Here is a 20,020-nt window from a genome sequence, read left to right on the forward strand (position 1 = left end):
AGCGGGGTGACCCGAGCTTGCTTAAATGCAGTTGGGAACACACCCATTGTAAGTGAGGAGTTGACGATGTGTGTTACTGTGGGGTTAAATGCGGGGGACATGGTCTGTAGGATGTTGGATTGTATCGGGTCCAGCAGATAGGTAGTGGCACGAGAGTCCAGCAGAAGCTTGGAGACTTCCTCTCTGGTCAGCGGGGAGAATGAGGTCAGTGAGGCCCTGTTAGATAGCAGCAGCAGCAGGCAGAGTTGGTCAGGCTCAGAGAACTGGTTGCTGATGGCAGAAACCTTATCAGTAAAGTACGAAGCGAACACATCTGGAGTGAGTTGAGTGGAGGTCGCAGGAGGAGGCAGATTGAGGAGTGAGTTAAAGGCAAAAAACATTTTTTGAGCATCAGTGGCTCAAAAAAGGTTCCCCAGTTGACACCCTGGTGGGCAGTATATGACAACCACAAATAGCTTAATTAATAGGAGCAGTAACCACGATTGCATGGTATTCAAAGGAGGAGTTGTTGCTTAGCAGAGAAAGCTTAGTGAATTTCCAGTCTTTGGAAATGAGGACACCCGTACCACATCCACGCCCAACAGAACGTGTGTGTGTGTGTGTGTGTGTGTGTGTGTGTGTGTGTGTGTGTGTGTGTGTGTGTGTGTGTGTGTGTGTGTGTGTGTGTGTGTGTGTGTGTGTGTGAGAGAAAGCAGAGTCAACAGAAAGTGTGGCCGGTGTGACAGTGTTTTCTGGATGTATCCAGGTTTCGGTCAGGGCTGGTACCTGAATGTCTGACAGATTAGCAAGTGCTTGGATCAATTCCGTTTTATTTACAGCCAGTTTTCAATTCGATAAGCCAAAAGTAAAGGAGGAGTGAGTCGAGGAGGCTTTCCTGAGTGAATAGAGGTTCTCAGGGTTGCATTGTCTGCGACAGATACGATTTTTTTCGATAATTGTGAATGACAGGGATTTGTAGCACATGGTGGGTGAGGCAGGCAACAAGAGAAAATAGTAGAAAAGGGAATTACCCGTCAGTGTCCTTGCTCGGTGGACTCACACAGGTAGACTCGCAGGTCTTTACCCAAGCAGTAGTATGATAGGTGATATTAGCAGTAGTATGATATGTGATATTAGCAGTAGTATGTAGACAGGTTAGCGGCACAGTGGTTAGCGCGGCCACCTCATAGCAAGAAGATCCTGGGTTCGAGCCCCAGGGTAGTCCAGCTTTGGGGGTCATCCCGGGTCGCCCTCTGTGTGGAGTTTGCAGGTTCTCCTCGTCTCTGCGTGGGGTTCCTCCGGGTGCTCCGATTACCTCCCACAGTCCAAAGACTTGTAGGTCTGCCGTACTAAATTGTCCCTAGGTGTGAATGTGTGTGTGCGTCGGCCCTGTGGTGGACTGGCGGCCTGTCCAGGGTGTCTCCCCTCCTGCCGCCTAATGACTGCTGGGATAGGCTCCAGCATCCCACGACCCTGAGTAGGATAAGCGGCCTGGATAATGGATGGATGGATGTAGACAGGTTATATTAGCGTTTGTATGTAAGAAGTGTAAACAGTATGTAAACCCGACCCCGGAGAAGCGGTTGATGATGAATGAATGAATGAAACAGATATATTACCAATAGTATGTCGACAGGTTATATTAGCGGTAGTATGTAGATAGGTTATATTAGCAGTAATATGTAGACAGGTGATATTAGCATTAGTATGTAGAGAGGTTATATTAGCAATAGTATGTAGATAGGTTATATAAGCGGTAGTGCTGCACTAACATCTTGCACACAGAGATTCAGTATCTCTACATATATACGTATTCAGGTGACCTCCCACTTTTTACATCTTTGAATATACTGCTCTCTTGGCCAGGAGACTTTCCTGTTAGAGATCGGGGTTCAAACCCTGGTTGGAATGAGTCTCCAGTAAGAGTCCATGACTTAGACTCCTAATGCTATACAAGCCAACTACCTCAGATATGAGTGAGAGTAACACGAATAGAGTCACACAGGGTTGGAAGTCACCCAGGTTAACAAGGTCCGCATCAGGTGTTCGGGAACCAGGACAAACTGATGAGAAATGGGCAACTGGAACAAGACATTCACGGACAAGGGCCGAGAACCTGGAACAGATGGAATGCTACTATAACAGAAGACCCCAGGCTATATGAAGTGTATGTGGGAACTGTGGACCAGTAGGAGACCTACTTCCACACTGACTCAGAAGCAATGCTTGAACATCAATAGAAGAAAGCTACTGTCACAACTTGAGATGGAGAGACTCCAACAGGATGACAATACAATTCAGCATTCTGAATGGCCACCCAGTAGGCAGGAGATGCATGAGCACAGACTCCAACCAGCTGAAACAATCCTACCAGCCATGACAGCTGAAGCTACTGAGGTTCAAATTAGAATCATGGTCAGACTAAAGACAGTCAATCCCCAGGCTCAGCTTCCATGACTCATTGACAAAGTACCATCACAAAGCCTGCTTGTGGATGTGAACACAGCCTTATGCAATATCTTGACTGGCACCATAACAGAGATCAATGAGCTTGTATATGCCAATGTAACCATAATCCTGGAGATGCTTGGGTACAGGATTAAGAACACAGGTCACCAACAGTACCCTTCATGGAAGAGAAGGCTTGAAGCCAAGATGAAAGCAGCACAGAGAGAGGTTAGCCAGTTAACAGAGAAGTGCAGAAAGTGTGATGAAAGACAGGCCCTGGTTGAAGAAATACAGCAAGATGTCCATAGATGAGGAGCTGGAAACTGCCAAAGACCCACAGCTCTGGCCACCAGACTGAAGAGACACTCTGGATAAGCAGAAACCAAGAGTAAATGGTCTGTTCCTCAAAGAACAACCCAAAGTGTACTCTGAGCTGCAGAGTAACAAGGGAACAACATCAGACTTACCCAGAGAAGAGACGATACTGGAAGGAAATATGGGAAAAGGAGGCATCACACAACACCAATGCCCAGTGGCTGGTGGGCCTAAGAACAGACCACAGAAATGTCCCAGAACAGAACCACTTATCATCACAGTGGCCGACATCCAGTGATGACTCTCAAGCATGAAGAGCTGTACTGCACCAGGCCCTGACATGATTCACGCCTACAGGCTGAAGAAGCTAATGGCGCTCCATGAACACCTGGCAACAAAGATGAACCAGCTGCTAACATCAGGGTCCCACTCTGATTGGCTAACATAGGAGAGGACAATACTGATCATGGAGGATCTCAACAAGGGTACAACACCTTCAAACTACCAGCCAATAACCATGCTGTGCCTCTCCACAACAGATCCCGTGAGGCAGTATAGCGACTAAGCTGAATGGGCACACAAGTCAATACATGAGCGAAACTCAGAAAGGAATTGGAAAAAACACCAGAGGCTCAAAGCATCAGCAACTGATTGATAGAGCTGTCACCAAAGACTCTTAAGACCACACAGACCAACCTGAGCACAGCCTGGATTGACTACAAGAAAGCCTATGATTCAATGCCCCACACATGGTTACTGGAGTGCTTACCACTAATAGCCTTCATCAACAACTCAATGCAGTGGTGGAAAACAACACTAGAGGCCAACTCAAAGACAATCACACAGGTAACCATCAAATGTGGCATATACCAAGGTAAAGCACTTTCCCCATTGCTGTTCTGCATAGGCCTGAACTCCCTCAGTCAGGTCATCACAAGAATGGCTATGGATACAGGTTCAGAAGTGGAGTTACCATCAGCCACCTCCTATACATGGATGACATCAAGCTGTATGCCAGGAATGAGTGGGGCACTGACACGCTGATCCATCTCACCAGGATCTACAGCAACAACATCTGAATGTCATTTGGATAAATGCGGTCAAATAGTGGCAAAAAGAGGAAAGGTGATGAGCACTGAAGGGGTTGAATGACCAGATGGCAGGATAACAGACAGACAGGACAGTTACAAGTACCTGGGTATTCCACAGGCAAATGGAAACCACGAGGAGGCAGAAAGGAGGTCAGCTACAGCCAAATAGGTTCTGAGGAGCCATCTCAATGAGAAGAACAAGATCCAAGCCATAGAAACATATGCCTTACCAGTCATCAGATACCCAGCTGGAATAATAAGCTGGGCAAAGGAGGAGATAAAAGGCCACAGATATCAGGACATGGAAACTCCTTACAATGCACGGAGGGTTCCACCTGAAGTCCAGCAGCCTGAGACTCAGGCCACTATCTAGGATGAAACAAGGAACATCCATGAGTACGTCAGAAAGAAGGGCCCACAGGACAAACTGCTGACTGAGTACCTCAGGCAGCAGAAGACGGACAGTGGAGAGGAGGTATCATTGAAGAACAAGGCCCTCCATGGGATGTACATCGACAGGCAGAAGACGTGGCTGATATTGAGAAATCCTACCAGTGTCTAGAAAAGGCTGGACGGAAGTCAATTTTATTGTATAGCCCATTGTCATAAATAACAAATTTGTCTCAGTGGGCTGAAGGACAGTACAGAGCTGCAGACCTTTCCACCTAAAAAAAACATGGCTTTTCTCCGCCCACCACTCTCCTTCTCTGCTGCTGAAACTTTGATCCATACCTTCATCACATCCAGAATTGACCACTGCAACAGCATTCTATACGACTCATCATCCAAAGTCCTAAACAAACCCCACTACATCCAGAACTCTGCTGCTCACCCACTTCCACTCCTGTGACTACATCACCCCTGTCCTCCAGAACCTCCACTTGCTCTCTGTCCCACATTGGATCCAATTCAAAGTCCTTCTCCCCACTCACAAAGCCCCCTATAACCAGGCCCCCTCCTGCCTCACCAACCTGCTCCATTACCATACTCCTTCCCACAGCCTTCACTCATCCGATGTCAACTTCCTGTCTCCACCACATAGGACCATGCCCTGGACCTGGGGGGACAGAGCCTGTTCCATTGCTGCCTCATCCGTCTGGAACTCTTCACAAATGCATCAGAGACTGCACCGATCTGTCCACATTCAAATAACTAATCAAAACTCACCTCGTCAGAATTGCTTTTAATGTGTGATTGTGTGTTTTATGTTCTTGGTGTGTTGCTTTTATGTTTATTTTATCATATGTAAGGCGTCTTTGTGTACCTTGAAAAGTGCTGTAAAAATAAAATGTTGTTATTGTTGTTGTTTAAAACAATCGCATTGTAATTGTTATTATTAAGATTCCCACCAGCCATGTTTGTTAAAGTTTTAGTTGGACTGACTTTTCTCATCTTCTCTCTGACAGGACTTCCTGTCTCTGAAGCAAAGCTGAACAAGACATCCAAAAGGGACCCTGTGACAAACAGCAACATGCTTTTATTTTTAACTCAATTTTTGTATTCTAGGGGGTGTTAGGGAATAAAATCTGCCTTGGGAAAATTTGTTTTTTTATTTTTGAGCTTTATTTTTCTAGTGTAGAAACTGTTGGGAGTTATTTTGTATTTTGAGAAGAATTGTTTTTATCTTTAAACTCTATTTTTCTAGTCTACATAGAATGGGAGTTATTTCCTAACTTGAGAAGTGACTTAGAGGTTGTGAAGGAATATCAGAGATGGTTTTTTTTTCTATCCTCAAGGATTTGATTATTTGACGCTGTGGTTCCTCTCTGAGTGGGCAGTGCTTTTACAGGTCTTCCAGGATCTGCTTCAATGTCAGTCCACCAATGAAGCAGATCAGCTGAGCAACCGGTCACGTTAGCATGATATGACATAGCAGTAATGCTAATTAAGGACCTGGAAGTTTTTCAGAGGGAAATTAACTTACTTCCATTAAACTGAGTGACAGACAGTTTAAGATGAATTGAACCTGTGATGGCCTGGTGGTCTGTCCAGGGTGTCTCCCCGCCTACCGCCCAATGACTACTGGGATAGGCTCCAGCATCCCCGTGACCCTGAGAGCAGGATAAGTGGTTTGGAAAATGGCTGGATGGATGTCCTTCTAAAATGTCTGAATATTAATCAATGGAAACTAATCCACCCTGGTCCCTGTTACTCCTTTGGCCCAGGGAACTCTGGGATATTCTGGGATATGTGTGTTTCCTGCTTGACCTACTCAGAGCTCAACCACAGAAATGAGCAACATTTCCAAGTGATCCCTCATTAAAAGTTAAATCAAGGTAATCAGGGAACAGGTCAAAAAAGCATCTGTCCAGGAAGTGAAACCTTAATCACAACTTCTCCAGAAATGACCAGCAACACGGAGCCCTCCTCCACAACTCTGGAGGGGAAACGGACAAACATGATGAACTTTTTTTTTTTGTCCTACGGCTTTCGGACTCTACATGTGCTTCTGTCGATGTGTGATAGTCAAAGCTTATTGAAACATGGCCAACATGGCTAAACAGACTAGAAATAGGGAGACATAATGGGGACTGGCCAGACCACCCAGCAACCGCTCACATTAGGCTCTTCAGTGGGTCTCTGCAGAGTCCAGACACATGTAGATCTTCATGGTTGGACCTAAAACTTTCCTGATGTTCCCTACTGAGGAATTTTGTTCAATGCTGTAGGAACCACAGGTGTATACATTTGTTGTGTGTGTTTGGTTTCAATTTGTGGGATCATTACTGAATCCCTCCTAGACGCCATGATGCTGTGGTGCTGCGTTCAGCTATTGGACCGGGATAGCTGGCTTTGTGAGCAGGATTATTTGCAACAGGAGGGGTGCAGCTGGATGGTAGTTGGCCCTCTCACATTTTAAAAGACCTAAATTCCCTGCAGATCACCTTAAAAGCTACCTCCCCTGACCAGCACTAATGATGCCTGCCTTTCAGGACTAATTCAACTTGTAGTTTGCAGAGAAGGTACTGATGTAGGCTACCACATACACTTGACTGATGCTGCAGCCTGTCAGTCTACATTAAAAGTAAATATGAATAAATAAATTCTGATTCACATACATTTGTCTATGTAATCAGATGTCTGAACATATTTTCAAATTGTTTTGAATCCTCTTTATATGTCCACATTTATTTATTTATTCTTCTATCAATTCATTTATTGTGGTGCTCTGCGTCCCAAACACCCCATGTCAAGTCTTCAGTCTCTGAGCGTGAAGTTGTCTGATAACACCAGTCCTGTTGTGACTGGACGGTCAGGAAAATGATTTGGCCTAAAATGGAAAAACCCCGTCTTCCTCTTCTGAGTCTCTCTGCCTTTGAGAAAAGTGCCTTGAAATGAAGGTCGAGGTGGGTCAGCATGGAGCTGAGATTAACAACAGGATTTGTTCCTTTACCTGAGCTTCACCTTGTGTCTCATGTGTCAGCAGTTGCATGAAGAACTCGTGTTGTTCTTGTGTGGGGTGACAAAGGCCTGTCATTTCTTCTTTGTGGGACTTTGTTTCTTGGAGATTGTTTGTTTTTTATTGTCCTGATGTCTGAGAAGTGCTTTTGTCACTATGCTGAGGTGTTTTTTATTGTCCTGGACGTCTGAGAAGTGCTTCTGTCACCGTGCTGAGATGTTTTTTATTGTCCTGGACGTCGGAGAAGCACTTCTGTCACCATGCTGAGATGTTTGTTATTGTCCTGGACGTCTGAGAAGTACTTCTGTCACCATGCTGAGATGTTTGTTATTGTCCTGGACGTCTGAGAAGTGCTTCTGTCATTGTGCTGAGATGTTTTTTATTGTCCTGGACATCTAAGAAGTGCTTCTGTCACTGTGCTGAGATGTTTTTTATTGTCCTGGACGTCTGAGAAGTACTTCTGTCACTGTGCTGAGATGTTTTTTATTGTCCTAGACGTCTGAGAAGTGCTTCTGTCACTGTGCTGAGATGTTTTTTATTGTCCTGGACGTCTGAGAAGTGCTTCTGTCACTGTGCTGAGATGTTTTTTATTGTCCTGGACGTCTGAGAAGTGCTTCTGTCACCGTGCTGAGATGTTTTTTATTGTCCTGGACGTCTAAGAAGTGCTTCTGTCACTGTGCTGAGATGTTTTTTATTGTCCTGGACGTCTGAGAAGTGCTTCTGTCACCATGCTGAGATGTTTTTTATTGTCCTGGACGTCTGAGAAGTGCTTCTGTCACCGTGCTGAGATGTTTTTTATTGTCCTGGACGTCTAAGAAGTGCTTCTGTCACCGTGCTGAGATGTTTTTTATTGTCCTGGACGTCTAAGAAGTGCTTCTGTCACTGTGCTGAGATGTTTTTTATTGTCCTGGACGTCTGAGAAGTGCTTCTGTCACCATGCTGAGATGTTTGTTATTGTCCTGGACGTCTAAGAAGTGCTTCTGTCACCGTGCTGAGATGTTTTTTATTGTCCTGGACGTCTGAGAAGTGCTTCTGTCACTGTGCTGAGATGTTTGTTATTGTCCTGGACGTCTGAGAAGTGCTTCTGTCACCGTGCTGAGATGTTTTTTATTGTCCTGGACGTCTGAGAAGTGCTTCTGTCACCGTGCTGAGATGTTTTTTATTGTCCTGGACGTCTGAGAAGTGCTTCTGTCACCGTGCTGAGATGTTTTTTATTGTCCTGGACGTCTGAGAAGTGCTTCTGTCACTGTGCTGAGATGTTTGTTATTGTCCTGGACGTCTGAGAAGTGCTTCTGTCACCGTGCTGAGATGTTTTTTATTGTCCTGGACGTCTGAGAAGTGCTTCTGTCACCGTGCTGAGATGTTTTTTATTGTCCTGGACGTCTGAGAAGTGCTTCTGTCACTGTGCTGAGATGGAGGGAAGCTGTACACACACCGAACACTCTAACCAGCTGTGAACCTCATGGTTTAAGGCTGTGGGTAACCGGGTAGCAGGGGTTTATTCCGTTGCCTACCAACATGTGGATCGCCGGTTCGAATCCCAGTGTTACCTCTGACTCGGTTGGGCATCCCTACAGACACAATTGGCCGTGTCTGTGGGTGGGAAGCCAGGTGTGAGTATATGTCCTGGTCGCTGCACTAGTGCCTCCTCTCGTCAGTCGGGGCGCCTGTACAGGGGGGAGGGGGAACTGGGGGGAATAACGTGATCCTGCCACGCGCTACGTCCCCCTGGTGAAACTCCTCACTGTCAGGTGAAAAGAAGCAGCTGGTGACTCCACATGTACTGGAGAAGACGTGGTAGTCTGCAGCCCTCCCCGGATCAGCAGAGAGGGTGCAGCAACAACCAGGACAGCTTGGAAGAGTGGGGTAATTGACCAAGTAGAATTGGGGAGAAAAGGAGAGGAGGGGGAATTCAAGACTGCTCAAATGTAGTGCAAAGCAAAACATTATCTACTTCCTGGCAACATGCAACACCTGTTCTCACATGGGGGGGGGGGGGGATGTCCTTTTGAGAAACACTTCGTACCACTCGCACAAGTATTTCAAATGTTAGGGTAAGTTTGTTATTGTTGTTTCTTGAAAATCATTATTATTGTTTTCTTTCTTTTTGTTGTTTTATTGTTTTTATTGAGTCATTGTGAGATAATTGTTGAGAATGACGCACTCAGACGTGTAAAAAACTTTTATTATTTAGGTTTGTTAACTGAGCATTAGAGAGGGGGCAGCACATCATAAGTAGTCACTTCCTCCTGCTGCTTTTCCAACTGGATTCTTGCTGAATTCTTCTGGTTTTCTTGTCATCATGTTTTCTTTGTTTGTTTGTTTGTTTGTTTGTTTGTTTGTTTTGTTTATGCTCAGTCATGTGTTCTTTTATTTGGCATGTTGTAAATAAAGACATTTGAATTGGAACGTGTAGTGTGGTCTCTGCTCTGCACACACTGGTCCCATCATTTCCCTCGATGCATTCACCTCATTAGTGTGAAGCCACACTGAGGGGAAGTGACGCATCAACCCTCCCTCAGTGAGTCTACACAACTCACTTAATTAATGATGACTAACAAGCACAACGACCTCTGAACCCGCATGGGAGAATGGAACAAGTGTAGGGTTTCATTTTCTTACCTTGATATGTGAGATAAATGTAATTATAAAGAAGGGAACACGTGCAGCAGGGGTAATTACTGTATTACAGTAACGATCTAAAGTAATAGTGGTGGTGTAGTAATGAAGCTACAGGGAAGATAAACCTGAATAGTTCAGGTGAGAACACGTCCAGCAGGTGTAATTAGTGTATTACAGTAACGGTATAAAGTAATAGTAATATTACTCAATAGTTCAGGTGAGAACACGTGCAGCAGGTGTAATTAGTGTATTACAGTAACGATATAAAGTAATAGTAATATTACTGAATAGTTCAGGTGAGAACACGTGCAGCAGGTGTAATTAGTGTATTACAGTAACGATATAAAGTAATAGTAATATTACTGAATAGTTCAGGTGAGAACACGTGCAGCAGGTGTAATTAGTGTATTACAGTAACGACCTAAAGTAATAGTAATATTACTGAATAGTTCAGGTGAGAACACGTGCAGCAGGTGTAATTAGTGTATTACAGTAACGATATAAAGTAATAGTAATATTACTGAATAGTTCAGGTGAGAACACGTGCAGCAGGTGTAATTAGTGTATTACAGTAACGACCTAAAGTAATAGTAATATTACTGAATAGTTCAGGTGAGAACACGTGCAGCAGGTGTAATTACTGTATTACAGTAACGATCTAAAGTAATAGTAATATTACTGAATAGTTCAGGTGAGAACACATGCAGCAGGTGTAATTACTGTATTACAGTAACGATCTAAAGTAATAGTAATATTACTGAATAGTTCAGGTGAGAACACGTGCAGCAGGTGTAATTACTGTATTACAGTAACGATCTAAAGTAATAGTAATATTACTGAATAGTTCAGGTGAGAACACGTGCAGCAGGTGTAATTACTGTATTACAGTAACGATCTAAAGTAATAGTAATATTACTGAATAGTTCAGGTGAGAACACGTGCAGCAGGTGTAATTAGTGTATTACAGTAACGACCTAAAGTAATAGTAATATTACTGAATAGTTCAGGTGAGAACACGTGCAGCAGGTGTAATTACTGTATTACAGTAACGATCTAAAGTAATAGTAATATTACTGAATAGTTCAGGTGAGAACACGTGCAGCAGGTGTAATTACTGTATTACAGTAACGATCTAAAGTAATAGTAATATTACTGAATAGTTCAGGTGAGAACACGTGCAGCAGGTGTAATTACTGTATTACAGTAACGATCTAAAGTAATAGTAATATTACTGAATAGTTCAGGTGAGAACACGTGCAGCAGGTGTAATTACTGTATTACAGTAACGATCTAAAGTAATAGTAATATTACTGAATAGTTCAGGTGAGAACACGTGCAGCAGGTGTAATTACTGTATTACAGTAACGATCTAAAGTAATAGTAATATTACTGAATAGTTCAGGTGAGAACACGTGCAGCAGATGTAATTAGTGTATTACAGTAACGATCTAAAGTAATAGTAATATTACTGAATAGTTCAGGTGAGAACACGTGCAGCAGGTGTAATTAGTGTATTACAGTAACGATCTAAAGTAATAGTAATATTACTGAATAGTTCAGGTGAGAACACGTGCAGCAGGTGTAATTAGTGTATTACAGTAACGATCTAAAGTAATAGTAATATTACTGAATAGTTCAGGTGAGAACACGTGCAGCAGGTGTAATTAGTGTATTACAGTAACGATCTAAAGTAATAGTAATGCTACTGAATAGTTCAGGTGAGAACACGTGCAGCAGGTGTAATTAGTGTATTACAGTAACGATCTAAAGTAATAGTAATATTACTGAATAGTTCAGGTGAGAACACGTGCAGCAGGTGTAATTAGTGTATTACAGTAACGATCTAAAGTAATAGTAATATTACTGAATAGTTCAGGTGAGAACACGTGCAGCAGGTGTAATTAGTGTATTACAGTAACGATCTAAAGTAATAGTAATGCTACTGAATAGTTCAGGTGAGAACACGTGCAGCAGGTGTAATTAGTGTATTACAGTAACGATCTAAAGTAATAGTAATATTACTGAATAGTTCAGGTGAGAACACGTGCAGCAGGTGTAATTAGTGTATTACAGTAACGACTTAAAGTAATAGTAATATTACTGAATAGTTCAGGTGAGAACACGTGCAGCAGGTGTAATTAGTGTATTACAGTAACGATATAAAGTAATAGTAATATTACTCAATAGTTCAGGTGAGAACACGTGCAGCAGGTGTAATTAGTGTATTACAGTAACGATATAAAGTAATAGTAATATTACTGAATAGTTCAGGTGAGAACACGTGCAGCAGGTGTAATTACTGTATTACAGTAACGATCTAAAGTAATAGTAATATTACTGAATAGTTCAGGTGAGAACACATGCAGCAGGTGTAATTACTGTATTACAGTAACGATCTAAAGTAATAGTAATATTACTGAATAGTTCAGGTGAGAACACGTGCAGCAGGTGTAATTACTGTATTACAGTAACGATCTAAAGTACTGGTAATATTACTGAATAGTTCAGGTGAGAACACGTGCAGCAGGTGTAATTACTGTATTACAGTAACGATCTAAAGTAATAGTAATATTACTGAATAGTTCAGGTGAGAACACATGCAGCAGGTGTAATTACTGTATTACAGTAACGATCTAAAGTAATAGTAATATTACTGAATAGTTCAGGTGAGAACACATGCAGCAGGTGTAATTACTGTATTACAGTAACGATCTAAAGTAATAGTAATATTACTGAATAGTTCAGGTGAGAACACGTGCAGCAGGTGTAATTACTGTATTACAGTAACGATATAAAGTAATAGTAATATTACTGAATAGTTCAGGTGAGAACACGTGCAGCAGGTGTAATTATGCAATTCCCACTGGTACCAAAATGCTGTTATCATCTGCACCCATAGGCAAAGATTGTGTAATTCCTTCATTAGACTCTATTGCTATTTTCATTGATGCTGAATGTCCTTTACTGAGTGTGTATATAAGAAACGTTATTCTCGGGGAAATGGTTAGCCCTACTGCTCCCCCTGCTGTCTTTTTTCTGGAACAACATGTTGGACAATATTCAACGGAAATGGTCACGGTTATTGCCAAAGAAATACGTATTAACTAACAAAGTGAAGGAGGTGTCTTTTAAGATAATGCGCCGTGGTTGCCCTGTTAAAACGCTCCTTTCCAGATGTAAGACCGACACTGAGCCAAGCTGCAGCTTGTGTAGTCATGCTGAAGAGTCTTTAATTCATGTTTTTGGGGAAAGCACTTCTAGCAACACTTCCTGGACTGATGTAAACAGTTGGCTACACAGGGAAAGTACTTCCCTTGATATTAAGAAGGAGCCTGTTCTATTTGGAGTAACTAAGAAGGATGTTAAGGATACCAGTCATCTTGTTATGCTCGCACACCAGAACCAGACCCGTGTGGTGAAACCCAAGGCAGACAGACACAGGACGACGGTTCAAAACCCAAAGGCGGTTCTATTGGGGGAGGGGAATAACAACAAGGAGGGGAGATAACAAATACTGCCACTAAATGATAGCTGCAATAGAGTGGGGGGGGGGGGTGTATGGTGCAGTAAACGCTCCGCCAGCGGGATGCGGGAATAAACTGGGTGTGGCGTCCAGCGGTGTGTGTGTGTGTGTGTGTATGTGTATGTGTGTGTGTGTAACTACCATGTGTGAGTGTTCTCAGCCCATGTGTGGTGCGGTATGTAAATGACCACGAGGTGTTGGATAATGTGCGTGCACCTGGCTGGCAACTCCAGTCCGTGATCCAAAAGGGTGAGTCAGAGTCAGATCCGGGTCCGAGATCCGGGTAGTCGAGTCCGAAAGGAGGGGTCCAGGTAGGCGGACAATATATAGAAACAATTACATTCAGTAAACATTGTAAAGCCACGAAGACCGACGCAGTTTAGGAAAATGTATTTTTGCCTTCATAGCTGCTGAGAGGACACCTCGAGCCATTGTAGTGTAGCGTGCATGGATAAGTAGACACGCTGGCGGCTGGCTCGCGGGCCTGGCCCTTTAGCCTAGCGGTTAGCGACACCGCCTGCGGAGCGGGCGATGCGGGTTCGCCTCCCGGCCGCGGCAGCTCCTGCGGTTGCGTTACCCCCCGATTCGCTACAGTATCTTCCCCTTTACGTGTATGCTTTGTCCTATCCGTACTACGGAGCTCCTGAGGGGACATGGGCCAAGCTTCTGGTTTTTGTTAACTATCTCGTGCTCGTGCTCACGAGATAGTAAGTGGTGGTCACGAGATAGTAAGTGGTGGTCACCAGACAGTACTTCCTGTGGTGCATCCCCACCTCGCCTCGGCTCAGCTGACAGAATGGCAGCAGAAGTGGCTTTATCGTGTTTTGTGAAAACCCGCAGTACACCTGACAGCATCAGGAACCAAGTAACAGCTGATGCTAAGCTAGGCTAAATGGCGCCGCCGTTATCTCCTTGCAGGCTTTGCAGATGGGCTAACGTTTAACGTTTTAAGCCTAGTGTAAACTACTAATAATAAGACCCGTTAGCCCCGAGCTAGCGAACGGATCTGACCCTTTAGCCGAGCGGTTCGTGACGTGGCCTTGTGGTGCAGAACACCCGTATCGAATCCCGCACCGGGCAAAAAGATGACCGGTTACACTGGTCTAGTTTCTGTGCCTGGGATTTCTAATGTCCTTTTATTGAACATGTCTTGACAAGGTCCCTGCTTCTTACAGACCGACATCAGCGTCATAAACGTTATGACACTGATGAGGAATTAGGACAGCGTGTCATAAGATATGGGGGCCGACTTGCACGCCGAGTCGGTGAAGTCCGCTGCCCTGCAGAGAGTAAGAGCCAGACTAGTGCCTGGGGCCCAACACAGCACTCCTGTCGACACAGCAGCCCTGGGCCGGAAATAACAACGCCACGGAAGACGACACACGACGAGCTCAAGTGGCATGGCTCCACTTTGATAACGGCACCTATCATCCGGTCTCTTCATCAGGTCTCTTCATCAGGTCTCTTCATCCGGTCTCTTCATCAGGTCTCATCATCAGGCGTTATCATCAGGTCTCATCATCAGGTCTCATCATCAGGTCTTGTCATGCGGTCTTATCATCCGGTCTCATCATCCGGTCTCTTCATCAGGTCTCTTCATCAGGTCTCTTCATCCGGTCTCTTCATCAGGTCTTATCATCCGGTCTTATCATCAGGTCTCTTCATCAGGTCTCTTCATCCGGTCTCTTCATCCGGTCTCTTCATCCGGTCTCTTCATCAGGTCTTATCATCCGGTCTCATCATCAGGTCTCTTCATCAGGTCTCTTCATCAGGTCTCTTCATCCGGTCTCTTCATCAGGTCTCATCATCAGGTCTTATCATCAGGTCTTATCATCCGGTCTCTTCATCAGGTCTTATCATCAGGTCTTATCATCCGGTTTTATCATCAGGTCTTATCACCAGGTCCTATCATCAGGTCTCTTCATCAGGTCTCGTCATGCGGTCTTATCATCCGGTTTTATCATCAGGTCTTATCATCCGGTCTTATCATCCGGTCAGAACAAGAGATGGAGGTGGCACACGACACCTCTCTGTCCAGCAAACAGTAAGTGTGGGTGAACTACTGGAGACTGGCAAAGACTTGTGTTTTTTCCAAATGGACACTCGTCCAAAGGACCGGTGGAAGACTTCCGGTTGGATATTGGTGGTTGTAGGCAGAACACGTGGAGTGACGGTGAGCGAGCTGACAAGCAGAGTGAAGTGCGCGTGCTGCGCGTCTACACCAGCTCCCATGCGGGCTCAAGACGTCCCAGTCTTTCTTTCTGACACGTCGTCGGACTTGGAGCAAAGACACAAGGGGCCCATGAAGAAGGTAATGGATCTTCTGTCACATCTGTGTTATCAAAACGTTGTCGGGGAAATCAGGAGACGCGTAACTCAACACAACAGAAGACAAACGTTCGCTTGTTTGTAAGGTGACACGTGTCGTCTGTGTTTATGTGCAGGTGTGTTATTGTATCACTGAATCAGTCTAGCGTGGCCTTCCTGGCTGCACAGAGCAGCTGTCACTAGCCTACAGCCTGTAGCCTACAGCCTGTAGCCCGTAGCCTATAGCCCGTAGCCTACAGCCTGTAGCTTACAGCCTGTAGCCTATAGCCTGTACCCTATAGCCTACAGCCTGTAGCCTACAGCCTATAGCCCGTAGCCTATAGCCTACAGCCTGTAGCCCGTAGCCTACAGCCTATAGCCTACAGCCTGTAGGCTACAGCCCGTAGCCTATAGCCCGTAGCCTACAGCCTGTAGCTTACAGCCTGTAGCCTATAGCCTGTAGCCTACAGCCTATAGCCCGTAGCCTACAGCCTGTAGCCTACAGCCTATAGCCCGTAGCCTACAGCCTACAGCCTGTAGCCTATACCCTATAGCCTACAGCCTGTAGCCTACAGCCTGTAGCTACAGCCTATAGCCCGTAGCCTACAGCCTATAGCCTACAGCCTGTAGCCTATACCCTATAGCCTATACCCTATAGCCTACAGCCTGTAGCCTATACCCTATAGCCTACAGCCTATAGCCTACAGCCTATACCCTGTAGCCTACAGCCTGTAGCCTAGCTTACTTGTGCTCATGAGCAGAAGTAACGGTGTAGGTTGGTAGTATCGCCACGCTAATGGGGGATATGCAGAGGTGATGAAACTTGACGCTATAGTTGACGCATGCGTACTGCCAGGCATGTCCTAGGCTCTACACGTACTAAGGAGACCATGCAATAAACAGCAGCGCAGCCGTTGCTCTCTCTCTCTCTCTCTCTCTCTCTCTCTCTCTCTCGTCTGGCAAGACGAGGTGTGGAAGCTGAAATGATCAAGTGTTATGAATGTGAGCACAAGGAGCAAGTCTCGTGTAGCCTCGCTGCTTTGCTGGGTGAGAAGCTCAATCGGTAGAGGATCAGATCAGCTGTACGAGTGTGTGTGTGTGTGTGTGTGTGTTTAAACAGCACAGACGCCATAGCAGCAGACTGACGAGCTCGTGTTTGCACCAGCATGTTATTATTGTGCACCATCTTCTGGAAAGGTGTGGACCACATGACGTCAAGCAGGGCACACTGTGAGTGTCAATGCTGCACAGTTCATGCGCAACCTGTTATTTGTGCATCCGGCCCAAAACCCCTTAGTAGAAGATCCTCCCTCCTGCTCAGACCTGGGTGGATGGGCCCAAGCCTGCTACCAATAAGGCACACCTGACCTAATCAGCAGCCACACTTGGACTGATTGAAGGGCCCGATGATAGCTGAGCTAGAAGTCATTCACTCCCGCACTATCCCCTACACAGTGGTGTGTACGTCCCATAGGTCCCAGAGTGCCCTATCTCCGTGCTGATGGAGGGTCTGGCCTACAGCCGTGGTGTGCTGTCTGCTCCGGGCTCCTCTCTGGCTGAGCTGCCGGTCCTTGTGTTTAGCCCTCAGGTGCATTACTTGAGTAAGTGTGGACATTCTTTACAGTTGGGATTGTTTCCCTGATTTAGCTGCTGCCTTTCAGTTGCATCTGAGTGTCCTAGTTTACTGCTGAGCATTTCCCCATATTACCTTTTAGCATTTTCCATCCTCCGACTTACCACAAACAAACTACAGTCAACTGTTTGAATGGAACCCTGTGAGAACAAGTGAACTGTTGAGAGATGCTCCTCCATGGGTGTTCCTCCATGGGTGCTCCTCCATGGGTGTTCTTCCATGGATGTTCCTCCATGGATGTTCCTCCATGGGTGTTCCTCCATGGGTGTTCCTCCATGGGTGCTCCTCCATGGGTGTTCCTCCATGGGTGTTCCTCCATGGATGCTCCTCCATGGGTGCTCCTCCATGGCTGCTCCTCCATGGCTGCTCCTCCATGTTTTGATCAGTGTGCCAATGCAGATGCTCTGAGTATAAGCCAGCCACCAGAAAGCACGTTTTTACATTCTCAGTGTTGCAGCCATATGCCAGCATATGTTGTTTCTCTGTCTTTCTCCACATAAAATTCAATAACTAGAATTAATCACTTCCTTTATTTTGGGTGTGAATAATGTCTATCAAACCTGTCTCATCCGCAATGTTGTAAAAGGGAATGCATTTAATTCATCCGTATTGTTTTCAAAGAGTCGCACATTTATAAATATTTGCTCCACTTCTCTCCCCACTTATGTATATGTTCAATTACAATAAGCTCAGAAAGAATTGTTTTGCATAATTTGCCGATCTGCTGATTTCTTTATAGACGAGGACTATGCAGAGACGATCCTTGAGGAGCAGAACCAGGAGACGTCATCACTGGAAGACTGGAACTGATCATCAAGTGGATCAGCCAGAGAGATCCTCTGATTCAGATCCAGCACCAGATTGCTCAGTGCAGGAACACCATGAAAAGGTAAGCTCCAATAGAAATGACTGCATTTTTACAGACCCTGTCTGTGACGTGCAATATACACCGCGTGTGAAGTGATCACCGCAGCTTGCAGCAGAAACCACATGGCTTGCAGCCCAATACACTGTGCAGCAATGACGCACACGGTCTGCAAAGGAATGTGGACCACGACGTGGTGTAGCACAGATTTAACTTTTTGATAAAACGTGATTTTGTTCCAGCAGTGGTAAATCCAGCTTAAATGTAAACTGCAGCTAAATGATGGAAGAGGGTTAAAAGTTCAAGCTCATTGACACATTAACTCAATATGCACATACCAGAAATACTGTTGCAGGTGTAGGTGCATATAAATAACAGACAGAGTCGGGCTGTGTCTCTTAGTAACGTGTATTCACCGGCTGTGCCCGTAACGCAACTGAGCCATGTTACACAAGGCAAGTATACATCAATCAGTGCCCCCAGGGGGCGCTGTTGGCTGCATAACATTACCTACAACATCTCCCTCCCTTTCGTAGAATACAATACCAAACAATATAATGGATAGTATTAGCCATTAGAAACTTAGGGCTCATATCCCAATATTAAAATAGTGCAATGGAAATAGTACGGAAATAGTACTGCCATACAGTACGGCACCTAGTTTAGCAGGAAATATTCAGCTAATAGCCATACAGTACGGCACCTAGTTTTGCAGGAAAAGCTCAGCTAATAGCCATACAGTACGGCACCTAGTTTAGCAGGGAAAAGTTCAGCTAATAGCCATACAGTACGGCACCTAGTTTAGCAGGGAAAAGTTCAGCTAATAGCCATACAGTACGGCACCTAGTTTAGCAGGAAATATTCAGCTAATAGCCATACAGTACGGCACCTAGTTTTGCAGGAAAGCTCAGCTAATAGCCATACAGTACGGCACCTAGTTTAGCAGGGAAAAGTTCAGCTAATAGCCATACAGTACGGCACCTAGTTTAGCAGGGAAAAGTTCAGCTAATAGCCATACAGTACGGCACCTAGTTTAGCAGGAAAAGTTCAGCTAATAGCCATACAGTACGGCACCTAGTTTAGCAGGAAATATTCAGCTAATAGCCATACAGTACGGCACCTAGATTAGCAGGAAATATTCAGCTAATAGCCATACAGTACGGCACCTAGTTTAGCAGGAAATATTCAGCTAATAGCCATAAAGTACGGCACCTAGTTTAGCAGGAAAAGTTGGGCTAATAGCCATACAGTACGGCACCTAGTTTAGCAGGGGAAAGTTGGGCTAATAGCCATACAGTACGGCACCTAGTTTAGCAGGGAAAAGTTCAGCTAATAGCCATACAGTACGGCACCTAGTTTAGCAGGGAAAAGTTCAGCTAATAGCCATACAGTACGGCACCTAGTTTAGCAGGAAAAGTTCAGCTAATAGCCATACAGTACGGCACCTAGTTTAGCAGGAAATATTCAGCTAATAGCCATACAGTACGGCACCTAGTTTAGCAGGAAATATTCAGCTAATAGCCATACAGTAGGGCACCTAGTTTAACAGGAAATATTCAGCTAATAGCCATACAGTACGGCACCTAGTTTAGCAGGAAAAGTTGGGCTAATAGCCATACAGTACGGCACCTAGTTTAGCAGGGGAAAGTTGGGCTAATAGCCATACAGTACGGCACCTAGTTTAGCAGGGGAAAGTTGGGCTAATAGCCATACAGTACGGCACCTAGTTTAGCAGGAAATGTTCAGCTAATAGCCATACAGTACGGCACCTAGTTTAGCAGGAAAAGTTCAGCTAATAGCCATACAGTACGGCACCTAGTTTAGCAGGAAATATTCA

The 20,020-nt window shown here is 44.9% G+C and overlaps 1 protein-coding gene across 3 annotated transcripts in view; it reads left to right on the top strand.

Annotated features, from left to right (window-relative positions):
- The window catches only part of rffl (ring finger and FYVE-like domain containing E3 ubiquitin protein ligase), a 42,611-nt gene extending 32,975 nt beyond the window's left edge, over window positions 1-9,636 (top strand). For all 3 annotated transcript variants that reach the window (XM_056283327.1, XM_056283328.1, XM_056283329.1), the window contains one exon: window positions 5,240-9,636. The gene's annotated coding sequence lies outside the window, so the exon portion shown is untranslated. The remainder of the gene's footprint in view (window positions 1-5,239) is intronic.
- Window positions 9,637-20,020: the final 10,384 nt, after the last annotated feature.

The sequence above is a fragment of the Lampris incognitus genome, chromosome 7, assembly GCF_029633865.1.
Source record: "Lampris incognitus isolate fLamInc1 chromosome 7, fLamInc1.hap2, whole genome shotgun sequence".
Classification (NCBI taxonomy): domain Eukaryota; kingdom Metazoa; phylum Chordata; class Actinopteri; order Lampriformes; family Lampridae; genus Lampris; species Lampris incognitus.